The sequence below is a fragment of the Bos indicus x Bos taurus genome, chromosome 5 (assembly GCF_003369695.1).
Source record: "Bos indicus x Bos taurus breed Angus x Brahman F1 hybrid chromosome 5, Bos_hybrid_MaternalHap_v2.0, whole genome shotgun sequence".
NCBI classification, from domain to species: Eukaryota; Metazoa; Chordata; class Mammalia; order Artiodactyla; family Bovidae; genus Bos; species Bos indicus x Bos taurus.
In genome coordinates this window covers 45,672,660-45,691,759 of record NC_040080.1, presented here as the reverse complement: position 1 = coordinate 45,691,759, position 19,100 = coordinate 45,672,660, and the positions used below count along the sequence as shown (strand labels likewise).

The 19,100-nt window shown below is 48.7% G+C and overlaps 1 long non-coding RNA gene across 2 annotated transcripts; it reads right to left on the bottom strand.

Annotated features, from left to right (window-relative positions):
- Positions 1-5,025: 5,025 nt before the first annotated feature.
- Positions 5,026-17,795, bottom strand: LOC113892662. Of its 2 annotated transcripts, XR_003511097.1 has the most exons (5): positions 17,540-17,794; positions 13,921-14,019; positions 10,276-10,316; positions 9,985-10,093; positions 5,026-5,445 (listed from the first exon to the last, which is right to left on the bottom strand). It is a non-coding gene; the product is annotated as an uncharacterized LOC113892662 (long non-coding RNA). The 2 variants fall into 2 exon arrangements; XR_003511098.1 differs by lacking the exon at positions 5,026-5,445 and having other exon boundaries at positions 9,284-10,093; positions 10,276-10,360; positions 17,540-17,795.
- Between the last annotated feature and the right edge of the window lie 1,305 nt (positions 17,796-19,100).

Below are 19,100 nucleotides of genomic sequence, written 5' to 3'. Positions count from 1 at the left end.
AATGTCAGCAGCTCACATCCTGCAAACATTCATTTGACACCCTGTTCCCAGAGCTCAGGGCTCAGGCCAGGACACAAACCCCAGACCCCAGACACAGAGGAGTCAAGGGGCAAATGGGCAGCTGCCCTGCCCACTGACCTGCACAAGTCTGCCTCTGACCCCATGGGAGCTGCTGGAACTCAAGGATGCCTCTTCCTCAGAGCTCGGGGTCCTCTGGGGACAGCCAGATCTGGGTGTCACACCTACAGAAGGGACACAGGGAGGAAGAGAGGGAGACAGGGGTTTTTCTGCAGGGAAAATCGGAGCACAGTCACCCCTCGACCTGCTCACTTTAAACCTCAGGCAGAAATCCAGGAAGCAGCGGGGCGGGAAAGCCATGTGGGCCTCCCCGGGGGACACCTGCCTGGGTGAGGGCGGCCAGTCCCTGCTTCCTCAGTGCCTCCACACAGGACAGCTGGGAGCCCCGAGCTGCTGGTGGGCGTCCCGGGACTCACTTCCCGGCCAGGTAGCCCCGGCATCAGGCCTGGAAGTCGATGATGACATTGGTATCTTCAGGTTCTGCTCCTCCTCCAGGTGGGGTAGCACAGTAGCCCAAAGAAAACCTTGCTCTGGCCCTTGTGGTACAGGTTGCTCTCGATCTCCAGGATCCTGATGTAGAAGAGGAGAGCTGGCCGCTGACCACATGCCACCACAGCCACCACGGAGTCCTAGAGAAAGACCAAGGCCCTGGATCGGTCTTAATGCTCTGCACACAGACTTCTCCTGATGCAGGGAAAGCAGGCTGGAGGAACTCCAGGAAGGGGGCATGTGGGGGCCAGCACGGGACAGGTAAGGAGTCAGACTTGCAGAGAAACACAGAACCTGGGCCCTGAAGGGATTTTACCTGCTGGCATCTCTGCCCCGTGCATTTCTAACCAAGGGGGCAGTGGATATCGGAGCTCTGGTACATTACCCTAGGTGATTAGGGAAAGAGCGTTTCTTTAAACAGGTGAAGTCTAGAGGGGCTTCAGCATACTTAGGAACCTAAGGAGCGAAGCAGCGGAAGCCAAGAAAGTGGGGCCAGGTGCAGGGTGGCGCTCAAGGGCCACAAGTGGCTTGGGAGCAGCGCTGTGACAGGGCAAGTCTCTCATCAACAACTGTCATTGATGAGGAGGCTGGGCCCAGACTGGGTGTAACCCAGCATCCGAGTGAAACCAGTTGTTAGCTACTCTGTGCAAGCAACACAATTTGCTGAGAAGAACCACCTTTCGTCTAAGCCAGGACCTCCACAGACTGAAGACACCCCTGTTCAATTAGGTCCACGCCCTGGGATCCAGCCTTGGGGGCTGTGCACCAGGTGGTGTGAACATGCGCTCATAGGTGGCCTTGGCCACACCTCGATGGGAATGTCAGCGTGCAGGGACACCCGGGGCGGGGGCTGGCAGGGTGGAGGATGGGTCAGACACATGGAGCCTTTAAGCGCTCATTCCCTTTGCCCCAACAATGTCATCTGCATGGCCCACCCCCAGAAAAACAGCCTCAAAGATGAGGGGGAAACTTCATACACAAATATGTTCACTGCAGTGTCATTTAAACGGAAGGAAGTTGCAAGAGCCTAAATTCCAACAATATGGGCAGAGCGAACTTAGACGTTTGCCAAGTGTTAGTCATTCAGTTGTGTTCAAGTCTTTGTGAAGCCATGGACTGTAGCTCGGCAGACTCCTCTGTCCATGAAATTCTCCAGGCAAGAATCCTGGAGTGGGTTGCCATTCCCTTCTCCAGGAAGTCTTCCTGACCGAGGGATATGAACTCAGGCCTCCCACATTGAGGGCAGATTCTTTAGGGTCTGGCTACCAGACAAGTGAAGTAAAGTCGCTCAGTCGTGTCTGACTCTTTGCGACCCCGTGGACTGTAGCCTACCAGGCTCCTCCATCCATGAGATTCTCCAGGCAATAATACTGGAGTGGGTTGCCATCTCCTTCTCCAGGGGATCTTCCCAACCCAGGGACCGAACCTGGGTCTCTCTCATTGGAGGCAGACGCTTTAACCTCTGAGCCACCAGGGAAGTTACCAGGCAAAGATCTTTTTAAAATATAGGGATGAACTGAAGTATGTACAGAAGAAATGACAAGATTTTTGAGGTTTGCTTCTAAAAACATAGCTGCACTGTAGGGAGATGGCCAATAATCTTACTGGGCGAATTATTTTACTTCTCTAGGTTTTACCCCATTTCCTGAATCTGAACCATTAGTTGTAGTGTTTTCATAATGAAATATACAGCTTCTTTAATTATCAGGTTAAAGAATGGTTGGGCATAACACGTCTGCTGTCTTTCAAAAACAATGTCCCTATCTTTGGAGGGAGGGCTCTGCCCAGACTCAGCGGTCATCACCAGTATGAAGTCCAGGACAGCACCCTTTGAAAAACAACAAGTTAATGTGAACTTCCAGGCATTTTTGAGAGATGGGAGCGGGATCTTAAAGATATCCAGCACCAAGGCATGAGAGAAACATGAAATTGTCAACAGAGGCTCTGCCCGGAGGCACTCAGGTCCTGGGTGGCGGGCACATGTGTGCAGCACACATCCCTGCCCACCTCTCCCCACAGGGGACAGGACAGCAGGTGAGGACAGACAGCTGCATGGTCTGGGCTCCCAGGGGGGTGGGTACTCTGCACTGGACCCAGGATGAGCTGTGTTACAGAAACACCACATGCTTGCTTCACTTCCTCCTGAAACAGAACACCCTGCGTTCTCCTGACCAATCAGCTCAACATGATGGATCAGGGAGGAGGCTCAAGGCACCCAGTAGGCCCACCCAGGATGGCCCTCCCCAGCAGGGGCCTCAGCCACTCTCCTGGTCCCTGGGCCCAGCTTCCTCCTGGGGTGACAAGCACCTGCTCTCAGAGGTGCAGTGAGGTCCTGATTAGGACCCAGGTGACAGTGCTGACACAGCAATGGCCCAGCCCAGGCTCCACAGGGGTGAAATTCCCCGCAGGAAAGAGGAACAGGGAGTGGGATTCCAGTGAAGACTGGTATCACGAGAGCCATGTTCCTGGGGGTCGGGGTCTCACTGCACCTCCGTGTTGCCTGCACATATATAATACACATGCAGAAGACTGAGAAAGGAGCCTGATGGACCAGGAGATGCACTGGCATCGCTCTGGGGCCCTTCACCCTTGACATCACTGCAAGATGCAGCAGGTGGATGGGATTTGTGTCTGTCTCCAGCTGGGGAAGTGGGCGGTGCACTTACTGTCATGTGTGGGGTACTTGGACCCAGAAGGGTGAGGAGAGTCATGTCTGTTGGTCTGGGCAGAGGGCACGTGTGCATCCAGGAAGCACTCAATCTGGAGCCTCTCTACCTGAGACTTTCCCCCAGGATTCAGGTCCCTGTTACTCATTCATCTTCTTCATCCTTCAGCCTGAAATATTAGTCCAAGAATACTGTCCCCAGGCCCAAGTTATTCTGTCTCTTGGGAACTTGACATTGAGATTCCAGGTGTTTGGACCAGAGCCCCCTGCTGACGAGACCTCAGGGGACAGACTGTGGGATCCTGGAGGGGGACGTGTCCTGCTTCCTGTCCTTCCTGAGCTGTGCACGTTCGGGACTTCTTTCTATCCTCTGATCTGGACTTCTTCCCTCTCAGTGCACCCTCTTCTGTGCTCACTTAGCCAGATGCAGTTTCTGTTGCTCAGAACTACAAGGATCTCATGTGAAATGGGTCACCGTGGAATTGCATCAGCCTTGCATTGAGCTCAATGGAGTCCAGCTCTAAGGGTTCGGAGGGACATGGGGGTGGACACAGAATGGTTCTGTACCCAGTGCCTGAAACCCTGCCCAGAGAAGTCTGTGGAGGATGGGAATTCTCCAGGAACTGATGAAGAAGCGCTGAAGGAATGAACTCACATTTCTGAAGGTCAGGCAGGTGATGGCCATGACTGCTGACATCTTCAAGAAGGAATGAGAGGACTGGGTTGAAGCCTCAGGAAAACACGGGTGGAGAGGGAGTCCGAGGCACCGAGGAAAGTCTTTCGAGGGAGGTTTGGACAAAAGTGTGGAGAAGGCTCTGCAGCATGTGGGGAGGGACTTAGGAGATGTCCTGGGATCATTTCCAGGTCCCAGGTCTCTGGCTTCCTGCCCTGGGCTCCAGGCATGGGAAACTGTTAGGTGCTCACATGCTCCACACGTGGAAACACAGAGAGTTGTGCCCTGTGGAGCAGGCCCATGGGGGCGAGAGCCACACCCAGATGTTCCCCTCTCCACCCTGGAGAGGAGGAGCCTGAGGCACCCCATGAAGGCTCCTTAGAAGGTCCAGGCAGCTGCAATCCCAGATGGGTGGCCAGGTCAGAACATAGCCTTGGATGGACTTTCCCTCCTTCCTGCCCACTTCCCCCAGCCACTCAGTCCTGCTCCTGGGGATGGAGTGAGCCTGGCATCCAGCTCTGCCCTAGGGGGGACCGCAGGCTCCAGCAGGCTAGGCTGCAGTGAGGCTTTGAGCGTCTGTGCTCAGAGTCATAGGCAGCTGTGGAGGAGGGGAAACAGGTAGAGCTAAGATCAATATTCTTAAGAGTCATTCTAGCCCCATGTGGGGAATAGATAGGTGAGGCAGGGCGGTGCCCCAAGGTAAACACAGGAAGACCATTCTGGAAGTTCCTACAGGAGTCCTGGTGAAACATGAAGGCAGCCTGGGGAAGGCATGTGCTCTGTCTCTGCCCCTCTGTTTACGGCTGACTCCCCTCCTCACACCTGCACACAAGCCCTCTGCTCTCAATCACCCTCAGGTGCCCCGTGTCCATCCTTGTCCCCAGGGCTGGAGGAGGAATATCCCCATGCTCAGCCCAAGTCAGAGGACATGGGCACCCCCGGGTGCCCCATGGGGCCTGCGGGGCTCCAGGGTCTGAGGGAAACAACTTTATGGGAGCCCAGCAGGCAGGCAGGAGAAGCCATGGAGGATGTGCTTCCTGAGACCCTGGGAGACAGGCTCATGGGGAAGGAGGTCAGGCATCTGGAGCCCAGCTGAGCTCATCAATCAATGCAAGGAAGCCTCAGTCAATCAGTTCATATTTATTGAACTAAAGTCTGTAGAACACAATGTGGAGAGAGACAGATGGTCCTAGAATATCTTGTTCTGCTTCATCCTCAACTGAGGAGGAAATTGAGGGCCAGAGAGGCCTTGTCTGTTGACCCCAGGCTGGTTGATCTCCTTGACACACCGCATAGTTCCTTGACCTGTTGATGCCTTCTGCTTCATCTTTCTTTCTCTTTATCCCAAATCAATCTCTGTTCCTACACAACACTGGGAATTTCATGGGAACTTCACTGGTCTCTCGGTGCACCTGAACTCAAAGGGCATCTGGATACTTGTCAGATGCTCCATCCACTGAGTTGTCATCACCACTGCCGCCACCATCATCACCACCACTGTCACCAAGGAGCCACTGCCTGAAGTTCTACATAGACCATTCTTCAGAGAAGATATACAGATGGCTAGCCAGCATATGCAAAGAGGCTGAACACTGCTAATTATTCATTCAGTTCAGTTCAGGCAGTCAGTCATGTCCGACTCTTCACGACCCCATGGACCATAGCACGCCAGGCCTCCCTGTCCATCACCAACTCCCGGAGTCCACTCAAACTCATCTCCATTAAGTCAGTGATGCCATCCAACCATCTCATCCTCTGTGTATGCTAATCTAAACTACAATAAGAGATCACCCCCTACCAATCAGAAGGGCCATCAAGTAAAAGTCTACAGACAATCAGTATTGGAGATGATGTGGAGAAAAGGCAAGCCTCCTACACTGTTGCTGGGAATATAAATTGGTGTGGCCATTATGGAAAACAGGAAAGAAGTTCCTTAAAAACTAAAAATCAAGCTATCAGGTGATCCAGCGATCCCACTTCAGGGCATACATTTGTAAAAGAAAAAGTTCCAATTTGAAAAGATATATGCACCCCATGTTCATAGCAGCACTATTTACAATAGACAAGACATGGAAGCAACCTAAATGTCCGTCAACAGATGAAGGGATAAAGACAATGTGGTACATACAAACAATGGAATATTACTCAGCCATAAAAAGAATGAAACAATGCCTTTTGTAGTAACATGTATGGATCTAGAGGTGATCATACTAAGTGAAGTAAGTCTGGCAGAAGAGACAGATACATAATATCACTTATATGGAGAATCTAAGAAATAGTCTAGGTGGTTCCCTGGTGCTCTAGTGGTTCGAATTTGGTGGTTTTGCTGCTATGGCCACGTTTATCCCACGTCGGGGATCTGATATCCCACAAACTGCTTGGCATGGCCAAAAGAAGAGTCCAAATGAACTTATAAACAAACCAAAACAGACTCATAGTCATAGAAAACATAACTTGTTGTTACTAAAGAGAGAGAGGGGTAAACTAGGAGTGTGGGATTAACAGATGCACACGACCATACATAAAATAGATTTAAAAAACAAGGACTTTATGTATAGCACAGGGAATAATAGTCAGTATCTTATCATAACCTGTAATAAAAAAATTAAAAAGAATATAGGTATATACATAGATTATGTATAATTGAATCACTTCAATGTTCACCTGAACTAACAGAATATTGTGAATCAACTCTACTTCAATTAAAGAAATAAGCAGACAAAAGAAGTCACAGCCTAATTAAGATAAAATGCTGGGATCAAAGGCGAGTTGTTGGAGAAGTCGGGCTAGAGGCCACCACCAGGGGGAGACTCTTCTTGCTGGGGCATCAGACCCCAGGAAGGGCGATAGAGCAGCCCCTGCTACTTCCCCTGGATCCCAACGATCCTGCCTCTCTGACTATCCCCCATTTTCAGCCCTTTTGTCTTTCTGTGTCTCATTGCTAGTTCCCCTGCCTCTCCCTGTATTCTGCACCCAGTGTCGTCTTTAGTTCAAAGTAAGTGGTTTCTGAGAAGGTTTTCTTATCTCTCCTTGCTATTCTTTGGAACTCTGCATTCAGATGCTTATATCTTTCCTTTTCTTCTTTGCTTTTCACTTCTCTATTTTTACAGCTATTTGTAAGGCTTCCCCAGACAGCCAAGGAGAGATAAGAAAGCCTTCCTCAGTGACTAATGCAAAGAAATAGAGGAAAACAACAGAATGGGAAAGACTAGAGATCTCTTCAAGAAAATTAGAGATACCAAGGGAACATTTCAGGCAGAGATGGCTCGATAAAGGACAGAAATGGTATGACCTAACAGAAGCAGTAGGTATTAAGAAGAGATGGCAAGAATACACAGAAGAACTGTACAAGAAAGATCTTCACAACCCAGATAATCATGATGGTGTGATCGCTCACCTAAAGCCAGACATCCTGGAATGTGAAGTCAAGTGGGCCTTAGAAAGCATCACTACAAACAAAGCTAGTGGAGGTGATGGAATTCCACTGAGCTGTTTCAAATCCTGAAAGATGATGCTATGAAAGTGCTGCACTCAATATGCCAGCACATTTGGAAAACTCAGCAGTGGCCACAGGACTGGAAAAGGTTGATTTTCGTTCCAATCCCAAAGAAAGGCAATGCCAAAGAATGCTCAAACTACCCACACAATTGCACTCACCTCACATGCTGGTAAAGTAATGCTCAAAATTCTCCAAGCCAGGCTTCAGCAATATGTGAACCATGAACTTCCAGATGTTCAAGGTGGTTTTAAAAAAAGGCAGAGGAACCAGAGATCAAATTGCCAACATCCGCTGGGTCATGGAAAAAGCAAGAGAGTTCCAGAAAAACATCTATTTCTGTTTTATTGACTATGCCAAAGCCTTTGACTGTGTGGATCACAAGAAACTGTGGAAAATTCTGAAAGAGGTGGGACTACCAGACCACCTGATCTGCCTCTTGAGAAATCTGTATGCAGGTCAGGAAGCAACAGTTAAAACTGGACATGGAACAACAGACTGGTTCCAAATAGGAAAAGGAGTACGTCAAGGCTGTATATTGTCACCCTGCTTATTTAACTTATATGCAGAGTAGATCATGAGAAATGCTGGACTGGAAGAAACACAAACTGGAATCATTTTGCCGGGAGAAATATCACTAACCTCAGATATGCAGATGACACCACCCTTATGGCAGAAAGTGAAGAGGAACTAAAAAGCCTCTTGATAAAAGTGAAAGTGGAGAGTGAAAAAGTTGGCTTAAAGCTCAACATTCAGAAAACGAAGATCATGGCATCCGGTCCCATCACTTCATGAGAAATAGATGGGGAAACAGTGGAAACAGTGTCAGACTTTATTTTTCTGGGCTCCAAAATCACTGCAGATGGTGACTGCAGCCATGAAATTAAAAGATGCTTACTCCTTGGAAGGAAAGTTATGATCAAACTAGATAGCATATTCAAAAGCAGAGACATTACTTTGCCAACAAAGATTCGTCTAGTCAAGGCTATGGTTTTTCCTGTGGTTATGTATGGATGTGAGAGTTGGACTGTGAAGAAAGCTGAGCACCAAAGAATTGATGCTTTTGTGGTGGTGGTGTTGTTGGAGAAGACTCTTGAGAGTCCATTGGACTGCAAGGAGATCCAACCAGTCCATTCTGAAGGACATCAGCCCTGGGATTTCTTTGGAAGGAATGATGCTAAAGCTGAAACTCCAGTACTTGGCCACCTCATGCAAAGAGTTGACTCATTGGAAAAGACTCTGATGCTGGGAGGGATTGGGGGCAAGAGGAGAAGGGGACAACAGAGGATGAGATGGCTGGATCACATCACTGACTCGATGGACGTGAGTCTCAGTGAACTCCAGGAGTTGGTGATGGACAGGGAGGCCTGGCGTGCTGTGATTCATGGGGTCGCAAAGAGTGGGACCCGACTGAGTGACTGATCTGATCCGATGTGATTTGAGACAGCATATTAAAAAGCAGAGATATTACTTTGCCAACAAAGGTCTGTCTAGTCAAAGCCGTGGTTTTCCAGTAGTCATGTATGGATGTGAGAGTTGGACTACAAAGAAAGCTGAGTGCCAAAGAATTGATGCTTTTGAACTATAGTATTGGAGAAGACTCTTGAAAGTCCCTTGGACAGCCAGGAGATCCGACCAGTCCATCCTAAAGGAAATCAGTCCTGATTATTCACTGGAAGGTCTGATGCTGAGGCTGAAACTCCAATACTTTGGCCACCTGATGCAAAGAACTGACTCATTTGAAAAGACCCTAATGGTGGGAAAGATTGAAGGTGGGAGGAGAAGGGGAAAACAGAGGATGAGATGGTTGGATGGTATCACTAACTCTATGGACATGAGTTTGAGTAAACTCTGTGAGTTGGTGATGGACAGTGAGGCCTGGCATGCTACAGTCCATGGGTTGCAAAGAGTTGGACACGACTGAGCGCCTGAACTGAACTGAACTGAAAATGTTTAAGGTCCATCTTCCTGACCAAAGGTCCCTGGTATTATGGGTGGAACATATGTGTCCCCTCTGCCCCAGTTCATATGTTAAAGCTCTGACCACCCCTCCCTGAGGACTGAGGTGGCACAGTCCTGACCTGAGTTCAATTCAGGGTCCCCTAACCCTTGTGGAGTGGCTGAGGTGGAGGGGTGGCAGGGCGAGAACTGGAGGAAACAGCCTCTGTAGTGACACCGCAGGGTCTGGGAGCACAAGGAGGCTTGGAGCAAGGGAGAGGGCAGGAGAAGCTCCAGGGATGTTGGGGGACCTCCACTCCCTCTACCGCCTGACCTTGGGGATCCCTATCAGCTGTCCCCCTCACCGCGGGCTGTCTTGGCCTCACTTCTGAGTCCCTTGCTGGATGGCAGTGGAGGAGGAAGTAGACAGCGTGCTCTGGTGCCCTGAGGAGAGGGCTGGGATTGAGGCTGTACGGATAGAACCCTGAATGCAGGGGGCTCCCCTGGCCTCTCTGGAGGACCCCGGAATGCTTAGCCACCCCCTTCTTGGTTTTTGATTCCTTTGTGGGTTGTCTCAGCCTGGAGGCACCACCCTCAATTCTGGATCACAAGTGGAAACCAGCCAGACAAGAGACAGCTGACTACCTGAGCAGTAAAAGAGGTCTATCGAGCTCATGATGGCAGCAGCAGAGTCTTGGAGATGTCCCTTCGGCTCACCCATCCAAGTCAGGCTGGAAGGAGGTGTGGCTTCACCCTTGGGGAAGAGAAAACAGACTGTGGGCTAGATTATGACTGAGCATCGGCTGCAGGGAACAATGAGGGGGAGGCTTCTGGTGGGTTCCCCTGAGACGGCCACCAGTGCCACCAGGGACTTAACGCTCTGCGTTTCCCTGTCCCCTGGGCTCTGCTGGCTGTTAGTTAAGAAAAGTCACTCACCTCCTACAGCTCTTTCCAAGCTGAGTCAGAGTCCTGCTCTCCTGTTGGGGCACAGGGAGAAGGTAATCAGACAGGAGACAGCCATCTGTGAAGTTATAGGAGCAGTAAAACCAGAGATGAAGAGCACATAGAAAGGAGCATAGAAAGGAATACTCTGGGAATTATGTGAGGTCGGGACACCTGTGCCACTAATTGGTAATAACTACTATTGATTCCGTGTCTATGATATGCAGGCTCCTGAAACTCACCTAAACATGGGTCAGCCTAAGACTTCAGGCTGGTGCCAGAGTCTGGACTTGAACCCAAGTCTTTCTGATTCAAATAGCAGGTTAATGATAACTATGCTCTACTCTCAACAATATACAAAAATACTTACCTGGGGATATATGTTAATTGGTAAATGACTCTTTTTATTTCAAAATGATGTCTTGCTCCCTGTGACTGAATCTCTGCCTTGATAAAGTTTCTGGTGCTGCAGCTCCCACAGCCCACATCCTCCTGCCTTCTGCAGGAGGCTTTCTCCCACAAGCCCCCTCCCTGCAGCCCTGCCCTGGGCAGCTGAGGACCTGGATGGTGCCCAGTCCTCTCTGTGGTCCTCCCCTGACTGTGGCACTTTGGGGTGTTTCTAATTGTTTGTGTAAATAATAGTGTAAAGAACACTCTTCTTGTATGAAACTTTGCGTGTACTTGAGACCATGTCCTTAAGCTGTTTCTGGAAGTAGAATGATTTGGTCAGGGCTCTAAACATTTTAAATATTTTCATACCTAGAGTCACTCTGTTGTGCCAAAAAATTGCACCAATTGATTACAGTTATATTCATATATGAGGGTGTCAATTCTTTTAATCTTGCCAATTCTCAGAAGTCTCTACTTTAAAACAGATCTTTATTGAGAGAGAATTTTTTAATTCTCTTCGGGATTACATTGCCTTGGTAGATAATGAAAGGAAGCAAACATTGATTACATTCAGCAGTATTGTAAGAAGACAAAAGTGCATTTATCAGCTCCTCCTCCTGAGACCTGACTGAAATGATAGGAAACATGCTTACAGTTGTAATAATGGCTACTGATAGGAGGAGTCTCTGTGCTTGTGGTCTTTGTTCTGTACTGATAGTTGATCTAAGACTTTACCGAATATAATTTGGATCATTCCAGTAACCCTTGAGATATATACCCCAACTCCTCTCCTTTCTTCATAGATGTTACGTGACTTGCCCAAGGTCAGAAATCTTGTCCATGACAGATTAGGTTTCAACCCACTTACTGGGCTCAAGAGCCCATACCTTGCCTCTCGGTGCTCTGCTGCTAATATAAAGCCAGGAATGTGGGCAACAGGAGCCCAGAGTCTTCAGCAATAGTTTGAAGACTGAGTGGATGAAGAAGTGACTGCTGAATAAAGAGGAGTGGAGGAAAGAAACGGAGAGAAGGTGTACAGGCTAGAGGAATGCTTACTTAGAGCAAAATGAGAGTGACACAGAAGGAGAAAGCAGGGGATAGTCCCAGCAACCCACATCCCATCACATATTCACCCAAATCCACACCAGATGGAGGAAAATCTTAATTCAGAGACTCCAGAAAAAATATTTCTGTATTCTGGAATTTAGGGGTCCTCAGGCAAGCACTCTTGGAGAAGGCAATGGCAACCCACTCCAGTACTCTTGCCTGAAAAATCCCATGGATGGAGGAGCCTGGTGGGCTGCAGTCCATGTGGTCACTGAGAGTGGTACACTACTGAGCGACTTCACTTTCACTTTTCACTTTCATGCATTGGAGAAGGAAATGGCAACCCACTCCAGTGTTCTTGCCTGGATTCTGGCAGAATCCCAGGGACAGGGGAGCCTGGTGGGCTGCTGCCTATGGGGTCACACAGAGTCGGACATGACTGAAGCGACTTAGCAGCAGCAGCAGCAGGCAAGCACTCTACAGGGCAGCTTACCAGTCAACTTCACTCCCTCTTAAATATGAATGGGTCATCCAGGATTAGATACATGGAAACAATGACAATGTGAAAAAGGATGACTTAGACAAACAGATGAGAAATGACACCAGAAGAGATGGATGGACAATTTTGAAGGAAGAACATAATTTTTAACACTTGAACCCAGGTCGTTAAGTCAATTAGAAAGGATTTTTATTCATAAAATGAGATGCACTGAGAAGTGAGAAGAAATTAAACAGACAAAAAAATCTTGGGAATTAATGTGTTTACCAAGTAAGTCTAAAGAAAGATTGGAAAAGAAGGTCAAAAAAAGCTTCCAGAAATTTTTTTAAATGACAGAAGAAATGGAACTAAATGGCGAATCGAAACGTTGCTATTCACAGTCGTTCCTGAGCAAGTTACTTGAGAGTGAGGTGCAGAGGGAAAGAAAAGATGTGTGTGTGTGATGATGCAAAGGATAACCAAGAGAAAGAAAGATTCCTGAATGTGATCGAGGAATCAGGAACACCAACCCAGAGAGAAGGGAATCCAAGGATCACAGCTGGGCACACGGCAGATCTAGAGAGAAACCAGTTCAGAATGGGGTAAAAAGTCCAGAGTCTGTGGGGACAGGAGACTCGGTACCACATGAGGCACCGTTGGAAAGAAATGGAGGAAATGCTGAAGATAAACAGTGCAAGGGGTGAAAAGGAAGCCAGTTAGAAACATCAGGAAAAACTAAAGCTCAGGAGGAGAAGGGGACAACAGAGGATGAGATGGTTGGATGGCATCACTGACTCAAAGGACATGAGTTTGGGTAGGCTCTGGGAGTTGGTGATGGACAGGGAGTCCTGGCGTGCTGCAGTTCATGGGGTTGCAAAGAGTCGGACACGACTGAGCGACTGAACTGAACTGAAGTGAACTGCTGAGAAGCATGTACAGCTATTTGGTACAAGTTAGCTCTTAAAAATGTATTAAAATATCACCAAAAATTGTAAACTCTTTTGTTTGATAAAAAAAAAATCCGTAAATATATCTATGTCCAAGTCCTTTGGAGAGAGTTTTAAAATGAAGTACTATTAATATATATATAATATGATATAACTCACAGGTGTATTAACTCACAGGTTTATTAGTGAGTCAAAAATCCTTGTTTTACTTCATTTATACTCATTATAAAATAACCTTTATCTTAATAAAATAACCTTTATCTTTTATTTATTTTTTTTACTTTTCTTTTTTTTTAATTTTATTTTATTTTTGAACTTTACATAATTGTATTAGTTTTGCCAAATATCAAAATGAATCCGCCACAGGTATACATGTGTTCCCCATCCTGAACCCTCCTCCCTCCTCCCTCCCCATACCATCCCTCTGGGTCGTCCCAGTGCACTAGCCCCAAGCATCCAGTATCGTGCATCGATACTTCTAGAACTTGGGAGCTAAGATACTGAAGGGAGGAGGATTAATATCTCAGTTTACAAAGCTGGGAATCAAGAAATAGTAGGTCCAGTAGAGAGCATAAGAAACAAAGATGTAAATAAAGTGCTTACAAGTACAAAGCTTCATAACAGAGGATATACAATTAGTAGAATAATGATAAAAGGCGAAGAAGGGGAAAGGTATAATAGAAAGTATACAAATAAATGAAATCCTTATTTTTCCTAATAAGAAGTAAATAAATACTATCAAATTTAAGTCAAGAAAAAGCAAAATACAATACTTACCACTTATTAGCTATTGTGATTGATGACTTCCCACTTTGCACCAGGAACCTTCCCAACTGCTTGGTATGAATTCACTTCCTTTTAATTCTCACAATGATCCTATAAGAAAGGAAACTGAAGCTCAGAGAGGTGAAGCAATGTACTCAAAGCACACAGCTAGTGCTAGAGCCAGACTCCAAGTCCAGGTTCCTGTCTCCTGGGCACACATTCTCACACTATTGCAGCTCCCAATGTAGTAATAGCATTGAAAGACACTGATTAACTATCTAAAGAAGCTTTTCCTTGGGAAGGAATGAGCAGAACCCTCATATGGTACATATGAGGTTTTAACCATATGTACTTAGGACTGGATTCTTTTACTCTAAGACAGCAACAGTCACTTTATAGCAGTCAGTAACCCAAAGAATGGGGTGGTTTCTAGTGCTACCACCTTAAAGATGATGGAAGAAGCTGAATTAAATGACAAGAAGAAATGTGTGCCTCGGACAGATATTGTCCGGCAGCATCTTGCCCACCCACATGTGCAGCCATGGGCTTCCGTCCACTCAAAGGAAGGAAGACCACTTGCAGGGGAGGTGAATTCCAGAGACTGCATCTCTGCTCCTGCAAAGACAAGGATGCTCTTGAAGATGATCAGAAAAGTGGTCAAAAGGGGGCACCCACATATACTAATAACAGTAAAAGAGAATGATTGCTATGAATGTTTCAATGAGACAGGCTGAGTCTGTGAAAGGCCATGAGTTCATAATAATATTCAAAGGAGAGGACTTTAGAAAAGTGTGGCCGAAAAGAGAGACATAAAGGTTAAAAAGAATGTTAGTGGTTATGCAGGAGACGCAAGACGAAAGAGAAATGGGATCAATGCCTGGGCAGAGAGAATCCACTGGAGAAAGAAATGCTTGTCCACTCCAGTATTCTTGCCTGGGAAATCTCATGCACAGAGGAGCTGGGAGGGCTACAGTCCATGAGGCTGCAAAGAGTTGGACACAGCTGAGCTGGTATCTTTCTTTTGTTTCTATGGTGCAACGAAGAGTAAATGAAATGGGAAGTATTTTGTTGTAATTGAATTTAATAATAAGAGGAGTCTTGAAGTCTATAGGTATTTTCCTTTCTGTTTATTTACATGAATGTTTATAAAGGATTGAGAAAGAAAGAACCCTTGACATCCGGAGGCTGGCCTGGGATCACAACAGAGTGCTGCTCTTCTCCCATTGGATGTAAAGGCTCTCACAGAACTGCAGCCTCACACAGGGTCACCCTGAGAGCAGGAGCTAAGGAGACAGCAAACACCTGTCACTGCACCCCCCAACACCACGCCCCCTCCCCTGGCTGAAAAGCAGGACTGCTCCTTCTTACCAATCACACCTTCAGCCTTGCTCTGCTCTCCCCTCTCCATAGATGAGGTACTGAGAGCCCGTTGGTAGTGCTGCCTCCCATTCTCTGCAGCTCCCAATCTAGAGCAGTCCCATTTCCTTAGAGCTTCCCCTAAATCCCCTCACCTAAGCTCCAAGCCTAGAATCTTGCTTTCTGTACCTTCCTCTGAGATGTTCACAGCTCTCCCTCAGGAAGAGTAACCATCAGCTAATGTTTTTAGGGAGTGTGCCTTGTGTCAAAGGCTGGAGGCACCGTCATGTAGATGGGAGAGAATTCACAAAGGCAGGCCCTCCTTCAAGTAGATGGAAGAGGAGAGCTAGCTGGTGCCCTGCCTCCTCCTCTGCCCCAAAGCTGTAGGATTTCAGGAGCCAGGTCAGCCTATTGAAATCATGAAACATGAGAACAGAGTCAAGTAGAAAGAAGAGGAGAGCTCAGGCAGAAGGGCTGGCTCCTGGATAAGGACAAACAACTGTAAATGCCTTGAACACTTGACTCATCCTTCCGTCCTTCCCTCCCATTCTTGGCCTCTTCCTGACCCTTGTCTGGGGCCTCAGCTGCATGTGGATGCTGATAGTGCTTCCTCTGCTGGATTCCTATCCAGGGCTTCCTCCTCTGTTAGCCTCTGATTGGTCCCTTTCGGAAGGCTGTTGGTGGGAGAGGGGAGGACCCTGGAGAAGCCTGACCCTGCCCAGCTGCATGGCCAGTCATGCATCCCTTCCCTCCTCGTGGGCAGACAGATTCTCCCCAACCATCTCCCTCCTGTGCCTGCAGTCACCCTCCCTGGGAAGGGAAAGGGGCATTAAGAAAGTCCCTGGCCGAGCACCAGGACCCTCCCGACTGCCCCAGGCTCCTGTCTTCCTCACACTCTCTGTCTCCACAGGGCCTGCTGCACGAGACTGGCACCTCACTTGGCACAGGCTGCCCCTCCCCATGACATGTGCTTCCCCACTGGCCTCACTGTGTGACGGGTTACTTGTCCCTGGAGGCCCAGCTCCAAGCCTCCCTCTGCCACCTTCCCCCAGTTGCTCTCCAGCTCCTCTTGAAGGTGGCACTTTCCTGGTCGTGCTCCCTTTTTTCTCAGTTTCTCCACGTCTGAGAACCCTTCCCGCATCATCAGGGGCCCTGTGTCTTCTCTGCTGCTCCTCCTGTCCAGGGCCTCTGGGCACCCTCTGCCCTCCTGGGCACAGCCTGTACAAAATATGAGGGGTGGGACCCCTTATGGGGACATGAAAGAAGCAGCTTCTCGATGACACAGCACAACCCCAGTTCCTCCTGTTAAAATTAGAAAGGGAGGGAGGGGAGAAGGGTGGGGGGGAGGGAGAGGAGAATGGGGAAAGAGAAGGAGAATGGAGAAGAAACTAAAGATCCTAATCAATCAATCATTCAAAAGGATCCAACGTAAACCAGAGAGAAAAACTGAAGGGACTGAAAGAAACTCAGCAGCGGCCACTGGACTGGAAAAGGTCAGTTTTCATTCCAGTCAGAAAGAAAGGCAATGCCAAAGAATGCTCAAACTACCGCACAATTGCACTCATCTCACATGCTAGCCAAACGATATTCAAAATTCTCCAAGACAGGCTTCAACAGTATGTGAGCCATGAACTCCCAGATGTTCAAGCTGGATTTAGAAAAGGCTATTATACTGATGTCTGTAGAGTTCTGCTTTTTATCTTAATATTGCAACACCAGGATGTATGTGAACCTTGTGCAGTGAGCCCTTCTCACTTCTTCCAGCAGGGCCACCTTCCCCACACAGGACTCCCATCACCCACAGAGCAGAGGGCTTAGCAAACACAGGAAGCCAACGCCCTTCGACTCCACGCTTGGTGTCCTGCCCGTCTCCAGGCTGCAGTGTCCCCCAGGGCCTGGCACTGAGCCTAGCACTCAGAGGCAGGGTTTTTCAACAAACCTTGATCCCTTGTATCTAAAAAAAAAACCCGTTCCCCCATCAACCCTAGCCTAGCACCCTTGGGACAGCTTCAAGGTGGCCAGGTTATAGGAGGAGAGGCTCTGACTCCTCGTCCTCCTCCACCCCATCTGCTTCCTTAATGGCTGAGTACCCGGAACATACACCTTCCTTCTGGGGTTGCTGCTCATGTCTCAGGAGTCCACATCCTGAGCTGAGGCCACCTGAGCAGGTGTGGCCCTCCCTCTGCTCTGTTTAGGGTCCCTTGGCTGGGAGGAAGCCCTCAGCCACACCCGCCTCCACATCCAGGCTCTGCCCCTGCTTAACGTGCTGACCTACCTCTCTGAGCTTACATTCTTCTTCTGTTAGTTAGTGACAGTCATCCTTTTCTCAGACGGTCTTCCTGAGGATGGGAAGATGGGATGGGCGGGGTCTTACCCTCCTGCTTACTCAGGAAACTTCCTCTGTCCGAGTGTGAACAAGATCCAGTTGTTCACATCTGTGCAGATGCAGCCACAAGCTGTGCATCTCTGCAATGACCACATACACCCTCTGGGCCCAGACATACTCTGGGAAGCAAAAGTGAAAGTCAAAACTCTTATTTCTGAGTTCTCAATTCAAACAAACATCCTGCCCACCAGGCCCCACCCTGGGTTATTCCCACCCTCCTGCTGACACCCTAGAGAAACAACTCCAGTCCTGACATTCCACGTCTTCTTGACTCTGTCCACCCTGCCTCAGACGCCTTGAAGGAAGACTTGCCACCAACACAGCATGAGTCCCTTGGCAAATTACTCCTCCATATTTCCACTTTTTCACCCACCAACCCCACACTCACCAGCTGGCCTGCCTCATTCACCTTTGTGCCACCAGCACGTGGTACTGTCCCAGAACACACCAGTTGCTCAGTGCATACTGGTCATACTCTGCTGTGGAGGGCCACGCTCATGTGGCTTCCAGGATTCGCTCACACAGGTTCTTCTGCCAGGGACACCTGCTGCACCCAACCAGGAGAAATCTTTCTGCAAGTGTGAATCTGAAAAGCCTCCTCTGAGAAGCCCTCTGTGACCTCGCCTGCAGAGCCCACTGTTTCCTTCACTACGCCCATGGTACCTGGAAGAGGGGCCTAAGGTCATGCCTCAGCAACTCAAAGCCCTGCCTCCACCCCTTATGATCAGATCCCTCTGGACTTAGCCCTGCTGGCAGGGACAGAACTCACACCTTTTGTCCCGGGGGCCCACAGGAGGAGGCCCAGCCTTGGTGGTCACTGCCATGAGGTGGATGCAGAAGTTCGTGGCAAGGGCTGAGAGCACGCTGCCTTTTGCGACCTTGGCTTATCTCCACCTGACAACAGATTTTTTTCTCTCCAAATGGAAGACTTTTATCAGAAAACCAGTGTCCTGGCGACTCAGAGACAGCTGCAACAGAGAGCTGGCCCTGCCTCCGTTGGGTTCCTGAGCAAACAGCCTCTGTGGACGGGGGCTCAGTGACTGGCATGGGCTGTGCTGGCACCATCCACGCCTTTCCTGTTGAATCTCACATCAGCTCTAGGAGTGCTGGCTCCGTTTCACAGATGAAGAAATGAAGGTCAAGTTCCCACAGTCTGAGAGTCCTACAGCTGGACTGCTGGTGAACTTCTCGGTTTGCCTCAAGCAGAAGTGACTGCAGTGGACCTGGATGCCCCATAAGGCCCGCCTGTCCTTCCCTCAGGGCTGCTTCACCCCTGGAAATGTCCCTGGTCCATTATGGTCCCCTCCCTCCAGGTTTGAGGGAGGGACAGGAGATTATTCCTTGAGGATAGCCAACCATAGTTTGTTCTTAAAGCCAACTGTATGTACCTGTTGCATTTTGCACGTAAGGGAGCTGAAGGAGGGGAGAGGCGGGGTTGCTATTCCAGGAA